The sequence below is a fragment of the Humulus lupulus genome, chromosome 1, assembly GCF_963169125.1.
Source record: "Humulus lupulus chromosome 1, drHumLupu1.1, whole genome shotgun sequence".
Classification (NCBI taxonomy): domain Eukaryota; kingdom Viridiplantae; phylum Streptophyta; class Magnoliopsida; order Rosales; family Cannabaceae; genus Humulus; species Humulus lupulus.
Window position 1 is genome coordinate 251,961,830 of NC_084793.1, and position 11,582 is coordinate 251,973,411.

The window sequence follows — 11,582 nt, forward strand, 5'->3', positions numbered from 1 at the left end:
TTAAGTTCTTATAGTTTTTCTACTCAAATCCTAACTCATCTTCTCTATTCTTGGTTAGGGATCTAAGATCTTGAACTTGAGGTTCTTGTTGGTAAGCATCTTTTCGATGGTGTAGTTCATTCTTTTCATCTCTTTTCTTTAAGTATACTCACCTCTCTATTATGGTTTTTAGGAGTGTTCCAAAGTCCCGATCTTGTTCTCACATCCCTGTATTTTTGGTAAGGAAAATAGGGTAGATTTGTATGCTTTTGTGTTGTTGATATATGTTTTAAGTATGATATGTTGTTAGTTGTATATGAATTGTTTAGATAACAATCACATAATTTGTTTAGATAACAAATATACAACTTGTTTAGATAACAAGTCCCAATAGTAGATTCCTAGGGCATATGATTGTTTAGATAATGAGCCCCATAAATTTATGTGACATGTTTAGATAACTAGCCCCGTAAATTTATGGGCTTATGATTGCTTAGCTAGCAAGTCTCAAGAGGTATGATGGCCATTATAATAGATGTTGTATTTATATAGTCATATGATTATAGTTTATAGTTTATAGTTTCTGTGTATGTATATGTTTCATGCTTGTAGTAGATTTTCCTTGCTGGGCATTAAGCTCATTCCTTTATGTTTTCTATGTGCAAGAAAATAGTTATGGCAGCAAGAAGGTTCTTGGCAGCTTGGGGGATGTGTATTGAGGCAGGATGGAATCGATGGACTGCGCGTACGATTCGAGGATGAAATTTCTAAGTCTTTTAGTTATGATTTCTATGTATTATTTTTCCGCACTTAATTTTGTAACCAATTTAGTTAAGTTATGTTTTGTTTTATTTTCAAAACAAAGGGATCCCATATCCTAAGTGAGATTTTTATGTATTTAAACCTTTACTTTACAGTTTTAAATAATGTTATGGTGTTTTCATATGTACGTTTTCTTAAGATTAGTATAGTAGTTATTAATGGTCTAGAATGGTTGGGTCGTTACAGAAATCCTAGGAAGGATAAGTCAGGTTGCCTTTGGGTTGGCCTTGGCTTTGGCACTGTCAGCAGTATATAGTGTATTTCATATTTCCATGTTGAGGAAACATGTGTTAGATGAGACTTATGTGTTGAGTCGTGATAATCTGGAGGTAGAGTTATCCTATGGGGAATAGTCAATCTAGATATGTAAAGAAAGAACAAGGTTCTGAAAGACAAAGCTATATCTTTGGTTAAGGTATGATACAGAAATAGTGAGTTCGAGGGAGCAACCTGGAAACTGGAATCAGATATGAAGGATTGATATTCCGAGATACTCAGATAAAATTTTGAGGACGAAATTTCGGTAATGAGGGGATAGTTGAAACACCCCAAATTTCCTAATAAGGCTTAGGGCCTTGATTAGGGGGGCAGGATGGCAAATTATCGAATTATGAGATATTATGTGCAATTATGTGATTACATGCATGATTATGTGAGTTATATTATTATATGATGATAATTGCATGCATGTAGGCCCACTACTTATTAGAAGGGCATTTTCGTAATTTTAGCCATTGAGAGCGTAATTGTATATTTATGTGCATGCATGTGATATATGTATGAGACCACACTATTATGTGGATATGGTTAAACCATTTGGCATGAGATGATCCTAGGATGTAAGTTAGCGGTTTGGTCATAACGGAATTAATTACTGGGCTCGAGGTGAGCCTAGGGGTAAATTGGTGTTTAGTGCATTACTGGGTATGAGTGGGTAGTGGAATATGATTTAATAATTATTTCAGGATATTGGGAATAATGGGAACTGCAGGACGTTAATTATGATTAACGGGACAGGAGGGAAATGAAAAATTTTCCCTTGTTGACTTTGAGGAATTAAAATGGCCCTAGGGGCATTTTGGTCATTTTGACCATTGGATATGCTTAAGGTTAGAAGGTTGTAGATGGTTTAAGGCTAAAAAATAGAGGGTTCTCTTTCTCTCTCTCTCAATTATTTCCTCTTCTCTTTGAGTTGGGATTTTGAACCAAGCAAGAGATTTGAGGCTTAAGGATTAAAGCTTGAGAGTTTAGGCTAGTGATCAGCATCTGTAGGGGGTTCAATTCCTAATTGTGGTAATGATTTTACCGTGAAATTTATGAGTTTTTACTCTATTTTTGAGATAGATTGTAAGCTTGAGATTATGATCTTAGAGGTGGATATTGGTTGGTGTTATAAGTGGTATTAAGCTTGGGTTTTGTTGTTTGAATGGTGATATGGTTGTGGTGATGATTAATTATGTTATTGGGATTGGTTTGATGAGTTTTGATTGAGGTTTAGATTGAGAAATGTGCAGGGGAGTTGGGTTCGCAAGGTCAAGTCGCGACCGAGTTCATGCAAGTTGCGAACCACCTGTCTTCCTCGTGCCAGGTTGGGTTTTAATGGGTTTTAAGTGCGGGTTTCCAATTCTCAAGACTCGGGATTGAATCTACTAACCATTTTGGTAGGATTTGAGGTCTCAGGAGCGGGGTTTTAGACCATGAACCTTTTATTATTCATTTTATTGATGGGATTTCATATTTGGTTATGATTAGGTGACCGCTAGAGGACCTAAGGACAGAATTGTTCTCAAGGGTTGTTCATCATTTATTTTACGCTCAAGCCAAAGGTAAGAAAACTGCACCAAGTATGTGATGCATGCGATACATGTGATTATGGCATGGCATGAATGTAAAATATAGAATTTTCCAAAGCTTCAATCTCTTTATTGTGCATGATTATAATTATGCTTGTGATTATTAATTAAGCATGTTGAATGCTTATAACTGCATATTTGACATATGATATATGTCTTTTTGCATTACCTTTTTGAGGAAGCACTGACTTATTAGTCAGGGATTGATATTGGTGTCAGTATTGATTGTGAAGCTGTGACTTATCAGTCAAGATGGGAAATGGTACTGAGCACAGGTCGTATGCTATTGGCTTATAGTCAAGAATGGTATTAGCGTGTTTAACGCAAGCTGAAATGATTAGATCTAATCAATAAGAGAATTAAAGGCTTGACTGACCCAAAGGTCAAAGAAATCTAAAGCGCTTGCCTAGTCCAAAGGCTAGTTACTTAGAGCCAGGGCTAAAATGCTCAGGTGACTGAAATGTCACATGGCTTGGGGCGTGGGACTTCGAGAGACTTATTAGTCATCTACCCCAGAGAGAGACTCATTAGTCATCTACCCCAAAGAGAGACTTATTAGTCATCTATATAGAGATAGACATATTAGTCATCTATACAGAGATAGGCTTATTAGTCATCTATACAGAGAGAGACTTATTAGTCATCTATACAGAGATAGACTTATTAGTCATCTATACAGAGATAGACTTATTAGTCATCTACCTCAGAGAATAGGATTCCATAATCATTTATCTGTACCTGCCTGCATGCATGAATAGGGTTATTACTGCTAGGCATGCTTGATATGATTTGGTGTCACGTTATTAACTGCTTATAAGCATGTTTAAGTTTTCTTGTTGAGCCTCGGCTCACGGGTGATATGTGGTGCAGGTAAAGGTAAAAGAAAGATGGGTCATCCTTGAGTTGGAGAGCTTAGGTGAAAATGTGTACATATGTGGCTGCCCGACCGCCACAGCCGAGGGTTTAAAGAAGAACTAGGGTTAAACCCTGTTTTGCCGCTTAGGTCGGCTGGTTGTAAATATTTTATTGTAATTAACCTTTAAAATATATTTTGGGATCCCAATGTATACAGGAAACGTTTTAGTGAAACGTTGTATCTTTGACAAAAAAATTTAACCCTAAACCATTAATCACATTTAGTTACACGATTATGGCCAAATGCCTCATTTAGCGAGTTTAGCTCTATTTAAGACCTTGCATTTTCTTGGATAAAAGTAGTGAATCTTGATCCAGGACCTTAAACTTGTTTTTCCCACATCCAAGATGATCCTTAGGCCCCTATGAACTGTAGTGCAGCAAAAAAAATTTTTAGATTATTTAAAATTTTGTGCTTTATTTGATTTAAATGTTAAGTGTGATGAATTGTTTTATTTAAGTGTTGTTATTTTATTTAATTGTTTATTTGTTTTATTTGATTGTTTGTTATTTTATTTAATTGTTAGAAATGTTTTGGTTAATTCTTGATAAATTAATATTTATTTAATGAAAATGTCACATATTTTATTTTGAGCTAAAATAAAATAAATTTTTTGAGAAATTTAATCAACTTAGAAATTTTAAAGAAAAATAAAGCATGTAATATGGCTATTGATTTTCAAACAATAAATGCAAGAAATGTAGAATTATCATTTTTGAAAACGTCTTTATTACGCAACATTCCCACGTATGCATGTTACATGCAAATCAACTTTTACGTCCAAAATCATGATTATTATTCAACTATGTAATTTTTATAAAGCAATCATGTTAGTAAAATGGGTAGAACGAGCATTATTCTTTTTGGCGATAATTGCATGTTTTAGTGTAACTGTTATCATGAGTGCATGGCCCATGCACACCTGAGTTGTATGGAAGGGCAAAATAGTAACTTTATGAACCTAAGAAACGTTATTTTGATTATGATATAGGCTCGTTGAAAAGATTGTGAAATTCTTAGCTTGGACCTGAGGTAAGGAAGTTAGATAGATTTTTTATGATTTTATGCTATGAATGGTAAGGCTGTTATATGAATGAACTGTTATGAGATTATGAATGCCTTAATATGATGATCTGTTGAATGTGATATGTGTATGGATGTTAGATACATCAAACAGAATGCGATGTTAGATACATCAAACAGATTTCGATGTCAGATACATCGAACGAGTTACTAAGGACATTGAGACGTGACTCCTAGGGCGGACGCACCGACGTTATTCAAGGACCAGTGATCTCCTGTTTACCTCATAGGGTGACATGGACAACTAGCGTTCCATGCTCATCATGTATGCTGTATGTTTGTGATATGATGATATGTCACATTTATGTTATGATATGTTGATATGTCACATTTATGTTATGATATGTTGATATGTCACATTTATGTTATGATATGATGAAATGTTACGATTATGTTATGATATACCATGATGTTTTAGATGAACGTTAGTGTTTGGTTGTTTGTTGTTTTTCTTACTTGCTTATTTGCTTGTACTTCCTTACTGGGCTTTTAGCTCACCCCCTTACTTTCCTTCCAGGTAGCAAATAGGATTTCTCTATGGCACGCATGGTGACGTGAGGAGTTCTTCATCATGGGGTGTATGGCGTGGGGCAATCCTATGGACGATAAAACGATCAACGTGGAACGCCATTTAAATTATGTTTTGTTTTAAGAGACTTTCCTAAAATTATCAGTGGGACTCTGTTATTTAAATTATTTGGTTTCTTGAACCTTGCATAAAAACCTATGTTTTATTTTAAACTTATGGCGCCAACTTGCATGATTTTAAGTAAGTCCCCCTGAGACTTTAATAATGGACGGTATTCTTTTATAAGCTATGTTATGCGAATGTTTTTGTAAGTATTAGTCTAGGGCGTTCTTTACAAATGGTATCAGAGACGGTCGTCCATGTTTTCCAAGGACCCCCGCCATGCACGCTAAAGATGGGAAAATCTCACTTCACCACGTCGTAAGTATTTGCTTATGTGTTATTGCTTGTTTCTATTTTATTTAATGTTTCTATTTGTTAACTGCTGTAGTAAATATGCCTCCTGTATTAAGAACAACAAAGAAACAATTGATTAAGGAAATCCGTGAAATTCCTAAAGTTGAGCTTGACGAGGACTACTACGATTGGAAGGTAGCGGTCCTAAAGACGACGAAAGAGGTTTGCGAACGTATACAAAGAATGATGAATAAGAGAGGAGCTTTGCTTTGGCCCATAGAACAATACCGGGTAATGAGTGAGGCGTTGTCAATGTACCCAGAGGCTCTTTTACAGTTAAATCAATCATGGAATAACGTTGTGATAGATGACATGGAGTTTAGCACTATGGAGTTTACGATTCGCGACTTTTTGGTAAGTAACGAGCTAGATCATCAGGAGCTGGTATTAGTAATGAAGGATGATGGCGAAATAGAGGAGCGTTTAGAGTCGATATATGACGTGGAAGAAGTACTGCGTGCTATACCGCGTCTGACCGCGAGGATGGAGATCAAAGGACACATATGCTTTGCGACACGATTGTTAATATAGACATAGGTTAGGGAGTTTACTCCACAACATCATCTTGCGAGGTGATGTTGTTAACTAGATAGATACGTTGAGTAGTAGAGGAGCACACAAGGTCTGAAACTACGGCCATCCCTGATGTTGAAGTGCCAACTGTTCAACCTGCAGCTCCAGCAGCGCCAACTGTGGACCTGGCTGCAGAGGTGGCAAGGTTAAGAGAAGAGTTGAGACTAAGAGATGAGGAGCTAGCATAAGCTAGACAAGAACCACAGACATCTCAAACGCACCCTATACCTCGAGTACCAGTGGCACAACCGCAGCCACCAGTACCACCACCTGCACCACAACCTGTAGCCTATGGGTTTGAACCAGTATATGAACGCTTCAGGAAACAAGCCCCACCGACGTTTGAAGGGAAAGCTGATCTAATGGTGGCAGAAGATTGGCTAAGGTCTGTTGAGGCTATTTTTGATCATATGGAGTTAGATGATCGCCAAAGGGTTTCCTGCGCAGCTTATCTACTTAAGATGGATGCACGTATTTGGTGGGACGTGACTAAACAGACCCATGATCCAAATACCATGACTTGGGCGCAGTTTGTCTAGGCATTCAGTAAGAAGTATTATAGTCCAGCGGTGCTAGCAACTAAGGTTGATGAATTTATAACCCTGGTTCAAGGGAGCCTTTCGGTCACCGACTACACACAGAAGTTCGATCGATTGGCCAAGTTTGCCCCTGAAGTGGTGCCGACTGATGCAATGCGAGTTCAGAGGATTGCAAAGGGACTCAAACCGATGATAGCAAGGGATGTTAGGATGACCAGCGCTGAGGTGGCCAGTTATGCAGAGATATTGGATAGAGCTCTTGAGGCTGAATATTTGGAGGATCGAATATGGAAGGATAATGCCGCTAGAAGAGAGAGCCACCGCAACAACAACTTCCATGAGAGCAACAAGAGAAAGGCTATCGAAGGGCAGAATAGTGGGGTTGATAAAAGGCCTAGACCTCCAGTCCCGAACAGCAGCAACCACAACTCTCAGAACCATAGCAACCGCAATAACCGCTTCAAAACATCCAGGAGAGTGCCAGGCCGGTACCAACAAATGCTTCAAGTGCGGTCAGGCAGGACACTTGCGGAAGAATTGCCCACAATGGAAGGCGGGACAGAATAACAATAACAATCTGGTGCCAGCAAGAGTCTTCGCCTTAACTCAGAACGAAGCGGCCAATAGCAATACCGTGGTTACAGGTCAGCTCCCTATATCTGGTACAATGTGTAGAGTCTTAATTGATTCTGGAGCAACTCATTCCTATGTTTCCGTGAATGTGATTGATAGACTGAATATGCCTTGTAAGATGTTTGCACATAACTTTAGTACATTGTTGCCATCGGGAGATATGATGTTGTCAAATAAGTGGTTACCGTCAACACCTGTAACGGTAGAAGGTAGAGAGTGCCCAGCAGATCTCATAGAACTAAGTATACCGGATTATGATGTTATACTCGGCATGGATTGGTTATCCAAGCATGGGGCTACGATAGACTGTCGAAAGAAGATCGTAGAGTTCAGGCCAAAGGAAGGAGAGGTTTTCTCCTTTAAAGGTGAAGTAGCAGGCCTTCGAACACCCATAATATCTGCACTGGAAGCACGGAATATGATGCAACATGGATGTTCGGCATTCCTTGCTAGTGTAGTGGATAAGACCAAGGAGTCAGAACTAAAGCCAGAACATGTTCACATTGTTTGTGAGTTCCCGGAGGTGTTTCCCGAGGAATTACCAGGACTACCCCCAGACAGAGAGATCGAGTTTGTAATCGAGCCTGTACCTGAAACTGCACCGATATCTAAGGCACCCTATCGAATGGCGCCGGTAGAGTTAAAGGAACTTAAGAACCAACTACAGGAGTTGTTGGACAAAGGCTTCATAAGACCTAGCCATTCGCCATGGGGAGCACCAGTCCTATTTGTGAAGAAGAAGGACGGGAGTATGAGGATGTGCATTGATTATCGAGAGCTCAATAAGGTCACCATTAAGAATAAGTATCCTTTGCCTAGGATAGACGACCTTTTTGATCAGTTACAAGGGGCTTCAGTGTTCTCGAAGATTGATCTGCGGTTTGGGTACCATCAGTTGAAGGTGAAAGAGGGAGACATACCAAAAACGGTCTTCAGAACTCGCTATGGACACTACGAATTCTTAGTGATGTCCTTTGGACTCACCAATGCCCCAGCAGCCTTTATGGATATGATGAATAGGGTATTTAAGGATTTCTTGGACAAGTTCGTAGTAGTGTTCATTGATGATATCCTCATTTACTCAAAGACCAAGGAGGAGCACGAAGAGCACTTGAGATTGACTCTAAACAGATTACGGGAACATCGGTTGTACGCCAAGTTCTCTAAATGCGAATTTTGGCTGGAACAGGTAACCTTCTTAGGGCATATAGTCTCCAAGGATGGGATTGCAGTAGACCCATCAAAGATCGAGGCCATTAGAGACTGGCCCCAGCCAAAGAATGCCTCAGAAGTTCGGAGTTTCTTAGGGTTGGCAGGTTATTATAGAAAGTTTGTCGAGGGTTTCTCGAAGATCGCTACCCCGTTGACCAACTTAACCCGGAAACATTAGAAGTTCGCATGGACAGAAAAATGTGAAGAGAGTTTTCAGACCATGAAGGATAAGTTGATTTTCGCGCCTATCCTTTGTGTTCCCACTGAGGGCGGAAAATTTGTGGTATACTGTGATGCGTCAAAGAACGGTTTGGGATGCGTGTTGATGCAAGAAGGGAAGGTGGTAGCTTATGCTTCCAGAAAACTCAAGGATTATGAGCAGCGGTATCCCACTCATGACCTTGAATTGGCAGCTGTAGTATTCGCACTCAAGATATGGAGACATCACCTGTACGGAGATAGGTGTGAGATATACACCGACCACAAAAGTCTAAAATACTTTTTCACACAAAAGGAACTAAACATGAGGCAGCGGAGGTGGTTGGAATTAGTAAAGGATTACGATTGCGAGATTCTATACCACCCAGGCAAGGCAAACGTAGTCGCCGATGCTTTGAGCAGGCGGGGACATGGGAGTGTCTCGACACTGCATGCGATAGAGATGCCTCTTCAGAAAGAAATCATAAATGCTAGGATTGAAATTGTGACAGGAAGTTTGGCAAACCTCACATTGCAATCCTCTTTACTAGAGCAAATCCGAGAAGGACAGAAATTGGATGAAGCCTTGGTGAAACAAGAGGCTTTGGTACAAGAAGGTGGTAACAGCGATTTCACGGTGTCTGATGGTGGATTGCTAAGATTCAAGGGTAGGATTTGTGTACCTGACAGTGCTGAAATTAAGGAAAGTATCATGAAAGAAGCGCACACAACTCCTTATTCCTTGCACCCAGGATCCACAAAAATGTACCAAGACCTCAAGGCACTATATTGGTGGCATGGAATGAAGAGGGACATTGCTGAGTTTGTTGCTAGATGTTTGACATGCTAGCAAGTCAAAGCGGAACACCAGAGACCAGCAGGGTTGCTTCAACCGCTCTATATTCCTGAATGGAAATGGGAAGATATCACGATGGATTTTGTGGTAGGGTTGCCTAGAACTACCAAGCAGCATGACTCAGTGTGGGTGATAGTAGATAGACTCACTAAGTCTGCTCATTTTCTGCCAGTTAAGACTACATACTCGGCGGATTAATATGCTGACTTGTATGTTAGTGAAATAGTGAGACTTCATGGGGTGCTAAAGTCGATAATTTCTGATCGAGGGTCAGCTTTCACATCGAACTTTTGGAAAGGGCTACAGAGAGCTATGGGATCAATACTGAAGTTCAGCATTGCTTTTCATCCTCAGACTGATGGCCAGTCTGAGCGGACTATACAGATATTAGAAGACATGTTGAGGTGCTGTGCATTGGAATTTTCAGAGTCTTTGAACCGATATCTACCTCTAATGGAGTTCTCGTATAACAACAGTTACCAATCTACCATAGGGATGGCTCCCTATGAGATGCTTTATGGGCGTAAATGTAGATCTCCTTTGCACTGGGATGAAGTTGGGGAGAAACGGATTTTAGGGCCTGAAGCAGTTAGTGAGGCCAGTGAGGCAATTGACAAGATACGCCAAAGGATGCTTACTGCGCAGAATAGGCAAAAGAGCTACGCTGACCTCAAGAGAAGGGACATCGAGTTTGCTGTAGGCGAGTTTGTTTTCTTGCAAATCTCGCCGATGAAAGGTGTGATGCGTTCTGGAAAGAAAGGGAAGTTAAGCCCTAGATATATCGATCCATTTGAGATATTGGACACGATAGGGCAAGTTGCGTACCGTTTGGCACTGCCCCAGGCATTAGCTGAAACGCATAACGTCTTTCACATCTCGATGTTGCGTAAGTATGTGTCAGACCCCTCTCATGTGTTGAGTTACGAGCCGTTACAGCTGAAGCAGGACTTGAGTTATGATGAACAGCCTGAGCGCATTTTAGAAAAGGGAATCAAGGAACTGAGATCCAAAAGGGTTCCACTAGTCAAGGTCCTGTGGAAGAATAGTACAGAACGAGAAGCAACATGGGAGTTGGAGGATGACATGAAAGCAAGATACCCTGAGTTATTTGGTAAGAAAGAATTTCAGGACGAAATTCCTTTTAAGGAGGGTATATTGTAGTGCACCAAAAAAGTTTTTTAGATTATTTAAAATTTTGTGCTTTATTTGATTTAAATGTTAAGTGTGATGAATTGTTTTATTTAAGTGTTGTTATTTTATTTAATTGTTTATTTGTTTTATTTGATTGTTTGTTATTTTATTTAATTGTTAGAAATGTTTTGGTTAATTCTTGATAAATTAATATTTATTTAATGAAAATGTCACATATTTTATTTTGAGCTAAAATAAAATAAATTTTTGAGAAATTTAATCAACTTAGAAATTTTAAAGAAAAATAAAGCATGTAATATGGCTATTGATTTTCAAACAATAAAAGCAAGAAATGTAGAATTATCGTTTTTGAAAACGTCTTTATTACGCAACATTCCCACGTATGCATGTTACATGCAAATCAACTTTTATGTCCAAAATCATGATTATTATTCAACTATGTAATTTTTATAAAGCAATCATGTTAGTAAAATGGGTAGAACGAGCATTATTCTTTTTGGCGATAATTGCATGTTTTAGTGTAACTGTTATCATGAGTACATGGCCCATGCACACATGAGTTGTATGGAAGGGCAAAATAGTAATTTTATGAACCTAAGAAACGTTATTTTGATTATGATATAGGCTCGATGAAAAGATTGTGAAATTATTAGCTTGGACCTGAGGTAAGGAAGTTAGATAGATTTTTTATGATTTTATGCTATGAATGGTAAGGCTGTTATATGAATGAACTGTTATGAGATTATGAATGCCTTAATATGATGATCTGTTGAATGTGATA